Source organism: Arachis ipaensis, chromosome B05 (assembly GCF_000816755.2).
Source record: "Arachis ipaensis cultivar K30076 chromosome B05, Araip1.1, whole genome shotgun sequence".
Taxonomy (NCBI): domain Eukaryota; kingdom Viridiplantae; phylum Streptophyta; class Magnoliopsida; order Fabales; family Fabaceae; genus Arachis; species Arachis ipaensis.
In genome coordinates this window covers 129,991,074-130,003,185 of record NC_029789.2, presented here as the reverse complement: position 1 = coordinate 130,003,185, position 12,112 = coordinate 129,991,074, and positions in this window count along the sequence as shown.

Here is a 12,112-nt window from a genome sequence, read left to right as displayed (position 1 = left end):
TTGTACGGTACTTGATGTTCCACGCTCTTTAATCGTTTAGATATATTTTAAAATACTGGAATGGTGAGGATTGGGGCATGTGGCCTTTTGCGGACCAGACGCTGTGATATTCATGGTGGGGCCTCAATTGGTTGGAAAGTTTTTCGTTCATTAAGCAAGCGGTTTGTGTGTATGCCCAAGGGTGAGTCGACACTTGAAAGCTAGAGTGGCATGATTTGATGAAGCGGAGTGGAGTCGATTGGGTTGTGGGCCGTATTTTTTTTTGTTGCTTTTCCACTGCTATTGGGCCAATGTTTCATGGTTTGGGCCAGTTCAATTTCATGAAATAGAAGTAGTGTGTTGCATGGCTGTGAATCAGTGCTTCCTAACAAAAAATGTGAACATATTTTTGTTGTTGCTCAAGAAAAGAGTTTAGGAAAAGGGTTTTTGCTAGTAAGTGTTTTTGTTGCTAGAAAAAATGTACCTCTCTTTCTGTTTTGATAAAATGTAGGTTCAGTGATTACAATAATGAATTCGAGAAGGTGCTTAATGAATTCGGGTGTCATAATATTTATCAAGAAAATGGATGTGTATATATATATGTGTGTGTGTCATTGTTATGTTAATGCATGGGTATATATATACATTGCCAATCTTTCTTTTCCTTCTACTTATGTCGGCGAATATCGAACTTGATAAAAATAATAATATTATTATTTAAACTCTATTATAATTAGAGCAAGCAAAATAAATAAATAACATGATAGTAAAATTATATTACTATTTATTTTACTTCGAGGTTCGAAAACCGCTTGCCGAAATAAAACTAATCGCTGAAAATAACATTGTTCAAAAAATATCGTGTTGGCATAAAACTAGAGTTGTTACACCTAACCTTAACAGAGGAGATTAGTTCCTCATAGTGTGCTTAGGAAATATCCAAACAATTAATTGAAAATGGCTGGGAGAGAAAGAGAACACGTATGTGTCCCCTTTCCTTTAAATACTAACCCTAAAACTAATTTCAAAATTCAAAACTAATCAAAATAGAATCAAATCTTAATTAGCTAGTGATCTTCCTTGTAATTGAAATTTAAAATTTAGTTCCTTAGTTGAAAATGATGGGCTTGAAACTTCAATCTTGGGCCAACAAACACTTGAAGTTGGAGAGATTAGTGAAGGATTAGGAAAGGTTAGTGAAGAATTGAAGGCCCTGGGAGTGGCCCAATGCCATGCATTATACACAAACTTCCCAAGTATAAGCATGGCTTATATTGACAATTATTGGCCTCTGTATGAATTCTCACGTTATCGCAGGAATTCTCACGTATAACTTGGGAATTCCCAAGTGTAACGCAAGAATTCAACGCAGGAGGAGGCTATGCTAGACGCATGTCCACTATAGACTATTATATATTGTTGGAAAGCCCTGGATATTAGCTTTCTAAAACTGCTAAACTGGTTTATTTGGACCTCTCTAGCTCAAGTTATGCTCGTGGGAGTATGAAGAGATCAGAGGGGCTTTTGGCATGTGCGTATAATGCAAGGATCTTCAAGTAGTATGCATGGTGGCTCAAGTAGTACACATGGAATAAGGCTTGCTCCAGGGGCTTGTGTTTGCTCTTACGTATATTGATACGTGAATATTTTATACCCATTTTTTGCTTAATTTCTGGTTAAATTTAGTGGGAATGTAGTAAATTTAGTTAGATTTTAGTATTAAAACCCTTTTTGGATACTACTTTGAGTTTTCCTGGTGTTTTTATGATTTTAGGTAAAATTCGGATCAATTCGGCAGAGTTTTAAGCAAAAAGGAGAAGAATTGAAGTTGCCCCCTTGGGCGCTAAATGCCAAGCTGGCATGTAGCGCCAACAACTAGCACATATCAGAAGCGTTTCTGCCTCCTTGGGCGCTAAATGCCAATCCTGGCATTTAGCGCTAGCAATCCGGATCACAATCACACTCTTGGAGCATATTTAGCTAGATTTAGCTTTTAATTATTATTTTATCTTTTATTTTTGTAATTTTTATTTGCAAATAAAATCTTTTAGGATTAGAATTTGTTATTCTTTTTTAATTTCAAATCAAATTAGGTTAGATATAAAAAGGAAAAGATTCACCCTTTAAGGGGGATCTTCTTACTTCCGCACATTTCACTTTTCAGAACCCTTGTTTTCTCTGTAATTCATGAGCCACTAAACTTCCTCGGTTAAGGTTAGGAGCTCTATTTATTTCTATGGATTAAGACTATTGCTTTTCTATTTTAATTTATGTATTGATTCAGTTTCAAGGATTGCTTTCATTTTTCATCTTAAATATGGGTGGAAAAACAGTATAACCCTTATTCTACATGTGTTCTTGTGATTCTCGACAGAGCTATCTCGCTTGAACAATAGCCTGAAAGCAAATTCCTCCTAAATTGCTAATTACTTGAAGTAATCTGAATATGTGACATATAATCTGTTTAGCTTTGGGTAATTAGGGATTCTATGGCTATAAACTAGATTTTCCCTTCACCCTCTAATCTAAATTAAGTAACCAAGACATTGGCGGTTAAGTTGGGTTAGAGAAGACTAAATCACTAAGACATTAAGGTTTAGTCAATTACAGTTTGCTGTGAAACGAATCTTGCATGATTAAAATAGTTGGTAAGAGAACTTAATCCGGAAAATAAACAACTCCGAAGCCTTAACTACTTTCCATCATATATCTCACATCATTCTTATTGTTTGCTTTCGTACTTTCTGAATTTCCATTTCATGCATTTTATATAGTCCTTAAAACATAACTTTCTGGTTGCCTGACTAAGTGGATCATTTGACCATTGTTGCTCAGTCCATCAATCCTCGTGGGATTCGACCCTCACTCACCTGAGGTATTACTTGATACGACCCAGTGCACTTGCCGGTTAGTTTGTGGGTATTCAAAAATTCACATCACATATACGCATGGAACTCAAGTATTACGCATGGAACTCCCAAGTAGTATGCATGGAGCTTCAAGTAGTATGCATGGAGTGGATTTGGCTACTAGAGGTGTATTTTTGCTATGCGTTATATGCTTAGTGTAACACCCTACCACGCAGAGTCTTATGCTATAGTCATAAAACTGAGGTGGCAAGGTATTACGATCTCTAAAGGGGGTTTTCAAGAAATGAAAGATTAAAGGAACTTAAGAAATAAAAGAACTAAGCAATGATCAAAATTGTAAATTAATGCAAGCAAAGGTAAATAGGATCAAAACTAATGAAAATGCTATAAATGCAATAAAAGGCCTTGACTTGGGAATGAGGATCCAAGGAATCCTATCATCACCATAACCACAACTATGGTAATTATGATGAGTCAATCTCGCCTAGTCAACCCCAACCATCGAGGAGTAAGTCAAGCAAGCATAATTGACCTTAATCCATAAGTCCTAGCTAACTTACCAAACTAGTTGATAAAAAAGCTAGCGTCAATGGAAACAAGAGTCAACTAACTACCCAAGAATTACCACTAAATGTTGGACATTATGACTCTAGTATCCTAGGAACTCAAACCACAAGCCAAGGTGGGCAAATCTACTCAAATTCTAAGGTTGGCATTTTCACAAATAGCTTGTGTGCATAAAAGTAAAACATGGGAAATTGTAAAGTAAAATAGAAAACTATAACCAACTATCAACAATACCAACAATAAACAAGCAATCAAACATAAAGAAAACATGAAACATAAAATTCATTAATCAAAACTTCAAGAAACACAAAATTGCAATTATAAACAAGTAACTTGAACCAAGGCAAATGAAAGTAAAGATAATGTAATTAAAGAGGAATTAAAGAGTACTTACAATTAAAGATGATCAAGATCCAAAATTAAACTTGCTATAAAATGCTACATGAAAACCACATAAACCCTAGGAGAGCTCTCTACTCTACTCCTACTCCTACTCCTAATTAACTATGCTAAAAAATGTAAAAAGTGGCCTTCTACTCTAATGCCTTCATATGGCTTCAATCCCCCTTGATATAGCACTTCCCTTTCAGCATTGGAGCTTCCAAAAGTGGGCCAAAGGCCCCCAAAATCGCGCAGCACGCGTTTCTTTGATGAAATCACGTGCAGGGACCTGTGCGGACGCACAGACGTATGCGTCCGCACACTCGGCTGAAAATTGACCTGTGCGTGCTGGTGCACGAAATTGTATATGTTAATGTTAATGTTATTATTTCTTACAACTTCGCACAACTAACCAGCAAGTGCACTGGATCGTCCAAGTAATACCTTACGTGAGTAAGGGTCGAATCCCATGGAGATTGTTGGTTTGAAGCAATCTATGGTTATCTTGTAAATCTTAGTCAGGAGATTAATTATATTTATCAGTTTGAATTGCGAAAAATAAAAGAGCATGAATTAAATACTTGTTCTGCAGTAATGGAGAATATGTTGGAGTTTTGGAGATGCTTTGTCCTCTGAATCTCTGCTTTCTCTCTGTCTTCTTCTTCACGCACGCAAGGTCCCTCCTATGGCAAGCTGTGTGTTGATGGATCACCGTTGTCAATGGCTACCATCCGTCCTTTCAGTGAAAAGGGTCCACGTGCACTGTCACTGCACGGCTAATCATATGTTGGTTCCCACTCATGCTGGAATAGGATCCATTGATCCTTTTGCGTCTGTCACTACGCCCAACACTCGCGAGTTTGAAGCTCGTCACAGTCATCCAATCCCCGAATCCTACTCGGAATACCACAGACAAGGTTTAGACTTTCCGGATTCTCACGAATGTTGCCAATGGGTTCTAGCTTATACCACGAAGATCCTGATTAAGGAATCCAAGAGATATTCATTCAATCTAATGTAGAGCGGAGGTGGTTGTCAGGCACGCGTTCATAGGTTGAGAATGGTGATGAGTGTCATGGATCATCACATCCATCATATTGAAGTGCGAATGAACATCTTAGATAGAAACAAGCGTGTTTGAATAGAAAACAAAAATAATTGCATTAATCCATCGAGACACAGCAGAGCTCCTCACCCCCAACAATGGAGTTTAGAGACTCATGCCATCAAAGAGTACAAAGTTCAGATCTAAAATGTTATGAGATACAAAATAAATCTCTAAAAGTTGTTTAAATACTAAACGAGTAACCTAGGTTTACAGAGAATGAGTAAACTATGATAGATAGTGCAGAAATCCACTTCTGGGGCCCACTTGGTGTGTGATGGGGCTGAGACTTAAGCTTCTCACGTGCCTGGGCTGTTTTGGGCGTTCAACGCCAGGTTGTAACCTGTTTCTGGCGTTGAACTCCACTTTGTAACCTGTTTCTGGCGCTGAACGCCAGACTGCAACATGGAACTGGCGTTGAACACCAGTTTATGTCGTCTATCCTTGAGCAAAGTATAGACTACTATATATTTCTGGAAAGCCCTGGATGTGTACTTTCTAAAGCAATTAGAAGCGCGCCAATTGGACTCTTGTAGCTCCAAAAAATCCATTCCGAGTGCAGAGAGGTCAGAATCCAACAGCATCAGCAGTCCTTTTTCAGCCTGAGTCAGATTTTTGCTCAGCTCCCTCAATTTCAGCCAGAAAATACCTGAAATTACAGAAAAACACACAAACTCATAGTAAAGTCCAGAAATATGAATTTTTCCTAAAAACGAATGAAAATATACTAAAAACTAACTAAAACATACTAAAAACTACATGAAATTAACCCCAAAAAGCGTATAAAATATCCACTCATCACGCGCACAGGTGCTTGTGCGTACGCACACTTCGCTGTGTGTGCTTTTCCTTATTTTCTTTATGTTTTCTCCCTTGTACATGCCTTCTTCCACTTTTGCCTATCCATTCTTGCCTAATTGACTTGAAATCACTCAACAAACATGTCATGGCATCAAATGGAATAAAAGTGGAATTAAACTGCTCATTTCAAGCACAAAATTGCATGTTTTCACATTTAAGTCCAAATTAGGGATCAAACACAAAAGTATGCTATTTTGGTGCTTAAGTGTGAGTTCATGTGCTAGAATCCATCCAAATTAAGTCAAAATGTATCATCAAATATGGACTCATCAATTCTTCCACACTTAAACAATAGCGTGTCCTCATGCTAGACCAACAAGGAAAACAATCAAGAGGGGTTTGACGAACGGATTTTCTGTCAGTAAAGAATTTCACAATTAAATCCTCGTTGCAAGTATAGTTTCTAAACTAGTAAAGAATCCTTTCGTACAAAAGTTTTGTTTGTCACTTAAGCAAACCCAATGAAAAATAATAACCGAAGTATTTAAACCTCGGGTCGTCTCTCAAGAAATTACAGGAAGGTGTGAATTATTATTGGTTATGGAAAAGTATCTTTTTGGGTTTTTGAAATAGGGAACAAGAAAATAAATTGGCAAGAAAGTAAATTAATTATCATGAAAACCCTTGTAATGTATAAGAACTGAAAATCCCATCCTAGTTATCCTTATCAATTGTGATGAGAATTGTTTATTGCTCCCACTTAGTTAACCCTTACTAAATAAAGGAAAGTCAAATGGACCAATCAATGGGATTCCTCAAGTCCTAGTCAACTCCTAAGGAAAGACTAGCTTTAGAGGGATCCAAATCAATCAGTAAATTCTAATTTTCAATCAACAAGGAGTTTGATAACTCAAGTGTCACTAATTACTCAATCAAAGCAAAAAGGGAAGAAATCTAAATTAAATTAAAAGCATCAATAACATAAATTGAATAAAGCAATCATAAATCTTAAATACCTCAAATTGTATTAAATAAAGAAATCAAATCTAACATGGAGTTCATAAACCAATTTGGCAACATAAGTAATTAAAAAGAGGAATAGATAAACCAATATACTAGAATAAATAAAGTAGAAGAGAAATTAAATAAAGGAACATGGAACCTAGAATGAAAAAGAAATAAACCTAAAACTAAGAGAAATCCTAAATCCTAAAAACTAGAGAGCCTCTCTCTCTAGAAAAATTACATCTAAAACCTGAAATTCTGTATATTGAATGAATGATTGATGAATGATTTGATTCCTCCATTCTCCAGCCTCTATTCTGTATTCTCGGGCTTGGATTTAGGCCGAAAAGGAGCCCAGAAATCGCTGGGGGCGAATTCTGCAACTTTCTGCATGTGGCATCTGTCACGCGTACGCGTAGGTCACGCATGCGCGTCATTTGGTGATTTCCCTTGTCACGCGTACGCGTCAGTCACGCGTACGAGTCACTCGTGCTCTGCGCTAGGCACGCGTCCGCATCATCCAGGCGCGCACGTCACTCTCGTTTTCTTCAAAACTTCATTTTCTCGCGTTCCTTCCACTTTTGCATGTTTCCCTTCTGTCCTCTAAGCCATTCCTACCCTATAAAGCCTGAAAATACTTAACACATGGATCACCGGCATCGAATGGTAATAAAGGATAATTAAAATTAACAGTTTTAAGGTCTAGGAAACATGTTTTCCACTATATCACAGAATAAAGAAGGAATTGTAAAACTATGCAAATTATATTAACAAGTGAGCAAAGATTTGATAAAAACCACTCAAATGAGCACAAGATAAATCATAAAATAGTGGTTTATCAACCTCCCCACACTTAAACATTAGCATGTCCTCATGCTAAATTCAAGAGAAACTGAAAAAGAGTGAAGGTAGAATGTAGAATCTATGCAATGCAATCTATCTAAATGCAAGCTACCTATATGAATCACGCAATTCTAATTACTATCCACCTAGATATATAAAGCTTACATGTGGTTAAATTGAGTCAAATTTTTCAAGGAAATATATATGCACAACCAAGGGCTAAACCATATTAAAACACATTCACAGTTGAGTTGAGTCAGTCAAAAGAGCTCACAAACTTGCAAGACAAGCAATGATTAAACATGGATATATGGAAATGAGCTATTGAACCCTCACTGGATTTGTATATATGCTCTAATCACTCAGTGTTTGGGGTTAATCACTCTATTCTTCTCTAGTCATGCTTTCTAAAACTTTGTTCTTCATCTAACCAATCAACAAATATTTAATGTACACATGCAAACATCATGAGGTCTTTCCAAGGTTGTAATGGGGTAAGGCAGAAGTGAGGATATATATATGGCCAAGTGAGCTATAAATTGAATCTTTGATTAGTCTAAGATCTCACTTAACATATACATACTTTATACAATTCTAAAATTATGCCTAGCTATCCAATTTTCCCACTTTTGTATCACATACTCATGCATCAATTTTTCTCTTAATTTGTATCACATATGCATTGATTTTTTATTAACTTAATATTGGGGTAATTTTGTCCCCTTATTTATTTATTTACTTAAAGGGTGTTTTTTTCATAACATGAACATAAAATATCAATGCACATGGTATTTTAATTATTTAAGTCTCACATGAGCATGCACCCAAATTTCAAGTATTGTGTCAATTTAACACTTTCCTATCAACCCAACTTCCCTCGTTTTTCCACACTTAATTGATACACAATCTCTAACTTAAACTAACCAAAGATTCAATTTGGGGTATTTAATTTGTTTTTCTGCTTAAGGCTAGTGATGTGGTAAAATACAGAATAAGTCGGGATTAAAAGGCTCAAGGTGGCTAACAAGGGTGACTTAAAAGGGTAGGCTATTTGGGATAAGTGAGAAAAAATAAGTAATGGCCTCAATCATATGCAAGCATGTAAATACATTCTATATTGAACATATAAAATAGAACAAAGTAAAGTCTGCAATCATAGTGAAGAAACACACAAGAATAAAATATTATGGCTAAATAATGTAACCATGCAACTAAGCTAAAAAACTCACGGGTTGTGTATTTTTTGGCTCAAAAACCATATATCAGTCATGTATATCATGCAAGTAAGAGTAAAGAGTTTCAACTCTAATCAATGTGAATTTTTGAATGGCTTTTATAAAAATAAATATATTCCTTGAAAAAAAAATGTCATCAATTTACCAACATTTATTGTGATTATGAAAAACTTAAAAATCTCTAGTTTACTCTCTGTTTTCAATTAAACCAAATTATCATATGCTAAAAGGGTAAACTAAACTTAATAATCCATATTTTTCTATATCACAACTAATAGCTAAGAGTGCAAATCAAGCTAAATATCTGAGATATATACAGCCCAAAGTGCAAAATGTAATAAAGTAGAAATAAACAAAAATACAATAAAAGAAAATGTGCAAGTACTGGAAGGAAAATAAGATAAAATAAAGCAAAAATACAAAATAAAGCAAAAATAGGATAAAAAGGGTCTGAAAGTAGTTCACCAAAATAAAATCCGCCAGATATGGCGACCTCCCCACACTTATATAATAGCATCGTCCTCGATGCTCAGTCAAGCTGGGTGTGAAGGAATGTCGTCTCCGGAAGGGTGTGCTGATGCTGTCTCTATGGGCTCTGGCAGCGAAGGTGCCTGAGGCTCTGCCTGTATAGGGGCCTGTGGATCTGCCGGTTGTGTCTGCTGAGGCTCCTCGTGCTGGGGCTCTGCTTGCTGGGGCGCTGCCTGCTCATCCTCTGCCCGTGCATCCTCCTCATATGGCTCTGATGGTGTGTCAGGCTCGGAGGAGATGTCAGTGTGTCCTGACCGGATCATCAGCTTCAGATGCTTATAGTGTCGCTTATTGTGATGCTCAGACCCCTCATATCGCCGCTGGTTGCGGTGCTCCATCTGATCCAAACGCTCAAAGAGTCAGTGCACTAGGTGGTAAATAGGCTGGGAAGCGAAAGATGGTGCTGTGGGTGTGGGTGGGGCAGCAGGTGTGGAATGGGCAGCAGAGGATATGGCTACATCAGCGGAGGCAGTAAGAGAAGGAGGTCTGTGTCCCAGAGCCTCGAACCTCTTGCCATGTGGGATGATCTTCCTACAGTCGGCAGCTGGTGGCCTCTCATCATCAAGCTCCCAGGGTACCTCAGCTCGGCGGCCCATCTGGGTAATCAAATAGGGGAATGGCAGAGTGCCTCGGACGTGAACCCTGGCCATGTACTGCCGGATAAATCGGGGAAGGTACAGGTCCTTGCCTTCCATAACGCACCAGATGGGAGTAATCCTGGCAGCTGGCACCTCAGTCTCGTGAGTGCTCGGCATAACATAGTTGCTCAGAATTTGTTGCCATTGCCGAGCCTCATCATTAAGATAAATAATTTTGATGCCCTTTGGATTTACTGTCGACTTGCCCATGACCCAGGGAACAGTAGGATCAATGGCTATGGTGCGCTTCACTGCTTCCCAATCAAAACGCATAAACCTCATGGCTTCCTCAGCCTGCTGATAACCATCTCACTCATCTGATTTAGGCTGGAAATGGAGGATATCTTCAATTGCCTTCTCAGTAACTAAAATTTTGTTTCCCTCTGAGCTGTACTGCATCCAGGGTCATCTTGTAATAGTTGCAATAGAATTCCCGGACCCAGGATGCATTAACCTCAGTCAGGTTCCTCTCTAGAAAGAACCAGCCTCTCTGTTTGATCTGATCTGTAGTGTACTGTTGTAATTTAGGTGGGATTCAGAGGGTCTTTTCCAAATATAGGTGCCTTTTAGTCCCAAAGACCTCATATTTTAGTTCACAGTAGCGATTTGCAAACTTTATTGGATCAGTTGCAGGCACGAGCTGATCTGCTTTCTCCTGCGGAGTGAAGTTCTTCTCACGCCAGGAATCATCATGTAGTATATCTAATAGGGCGGCAGATGACTCTTCTCTTTTTCTTTTTCCCGTGCTGGCCTTAGCTTTGCCTTTCCCTTTTGGATCAGACATCCTGAAAAATAGGGGTTCCAGGATATAATTTAGCAAACCAAGGCAGAAAAACAAGAAGGCAAATAGGAAGCAAGCAATTCAAGCAGTAGATGTGCAAAAGAGGAATAAAAGCCAAAGCATGGAGTGAGTCAGAAAGATATAGAGATTTGGACTGAATGCAAGGTAAAATTCAAAGAATTCAATTAGAGATCACAATCCAAAAATTATTAAATGAAATGCAGAATGCTTGTTTGTTAAGCAACAACAATTGTCATGCCTTAAAAGGGTTAAAAGAGTTAGTGTAAACTTAAAAGGAAAGTTAGAAAGTCAAGTAAGTCAATAGTTAGAAAAGGGTGAAGAAGTTAGTGGCATGGCAATGTTGTTCTTAATCAAAAGAGGTTCAAAAGATTGTAGCACAAGCAAGCTCACAGGCAAGTTGGAAGGGAACCAAAAAGGATAGGGAATGCTAGCCCAGCATGTCATGAGTTGACTTTGGGTTTAAACCAAATAAAGCACAATGTAAAAGTACCAAAGGCGAGTCATGAATAACAGTTAAGTAAAACCGGTTTTTAGAAAAAAATTGGGCAGCATTCCGGCTGTAAAAGGGACATTCCCGGAAAATCAAACAGCAGAATGAACAATATAAGCAATCAGCAAGTTCAAGCAGAATTAGCAGCTTATATGAATCGCATAACAAGTTGTACTAAACTAGCAATTAATATGGCAGTGAGCAAAAAATGGAATCAATATAAAGGCAAGGTAAAACCATTTCAAGCATTGAAACCATGTAAAACCAGAAGAATCCAGCAATTTAGCCAATCCAAAATAGCAATAAGCAGGTATATGCAATCAGCCTGGCCTCATCAAATTCAGAAAGCAAGTAACAATTTAAGATATGGATGTAATGTATTGAGCTAACTAGATCAACAATGAAAAAGCAAATTGCAACAAGAATGCCAATGTATAGGAATTTATATGAGCATTGGTATTAATCAATTAAGATCTGATGAAGCAGAAAAGTATCTAACAGCAACAAAACAGCAGTGAATAGCAACATCAACAGCCAACCAATAGTGAAAAGCAGATAAATCAAATAGCAGGAACGGAGCACTTATCAGACCTAGAATCCTCTAACCACATCCTAACTACCTAACCACCTAGAATCCACTACAAACATGCATATCTAACTAGCCTAAATTGAATAGAATTGAAATATGCAAACTGACTAACGTGAACAGAAAAGTAATTGGGGTGCAGTGAAACCTGGGGGCGCAGTGATAGAAATGGAAATGAAGAGAGAGGGGGGTGTACGGCGGCGCTGGTGTGGCGGCACAGCGGCGCGGTGGTGGAAGCGGCGGCGCTATGGTGGAAACGGCGGTGCATGGTGAGGCGCAGGA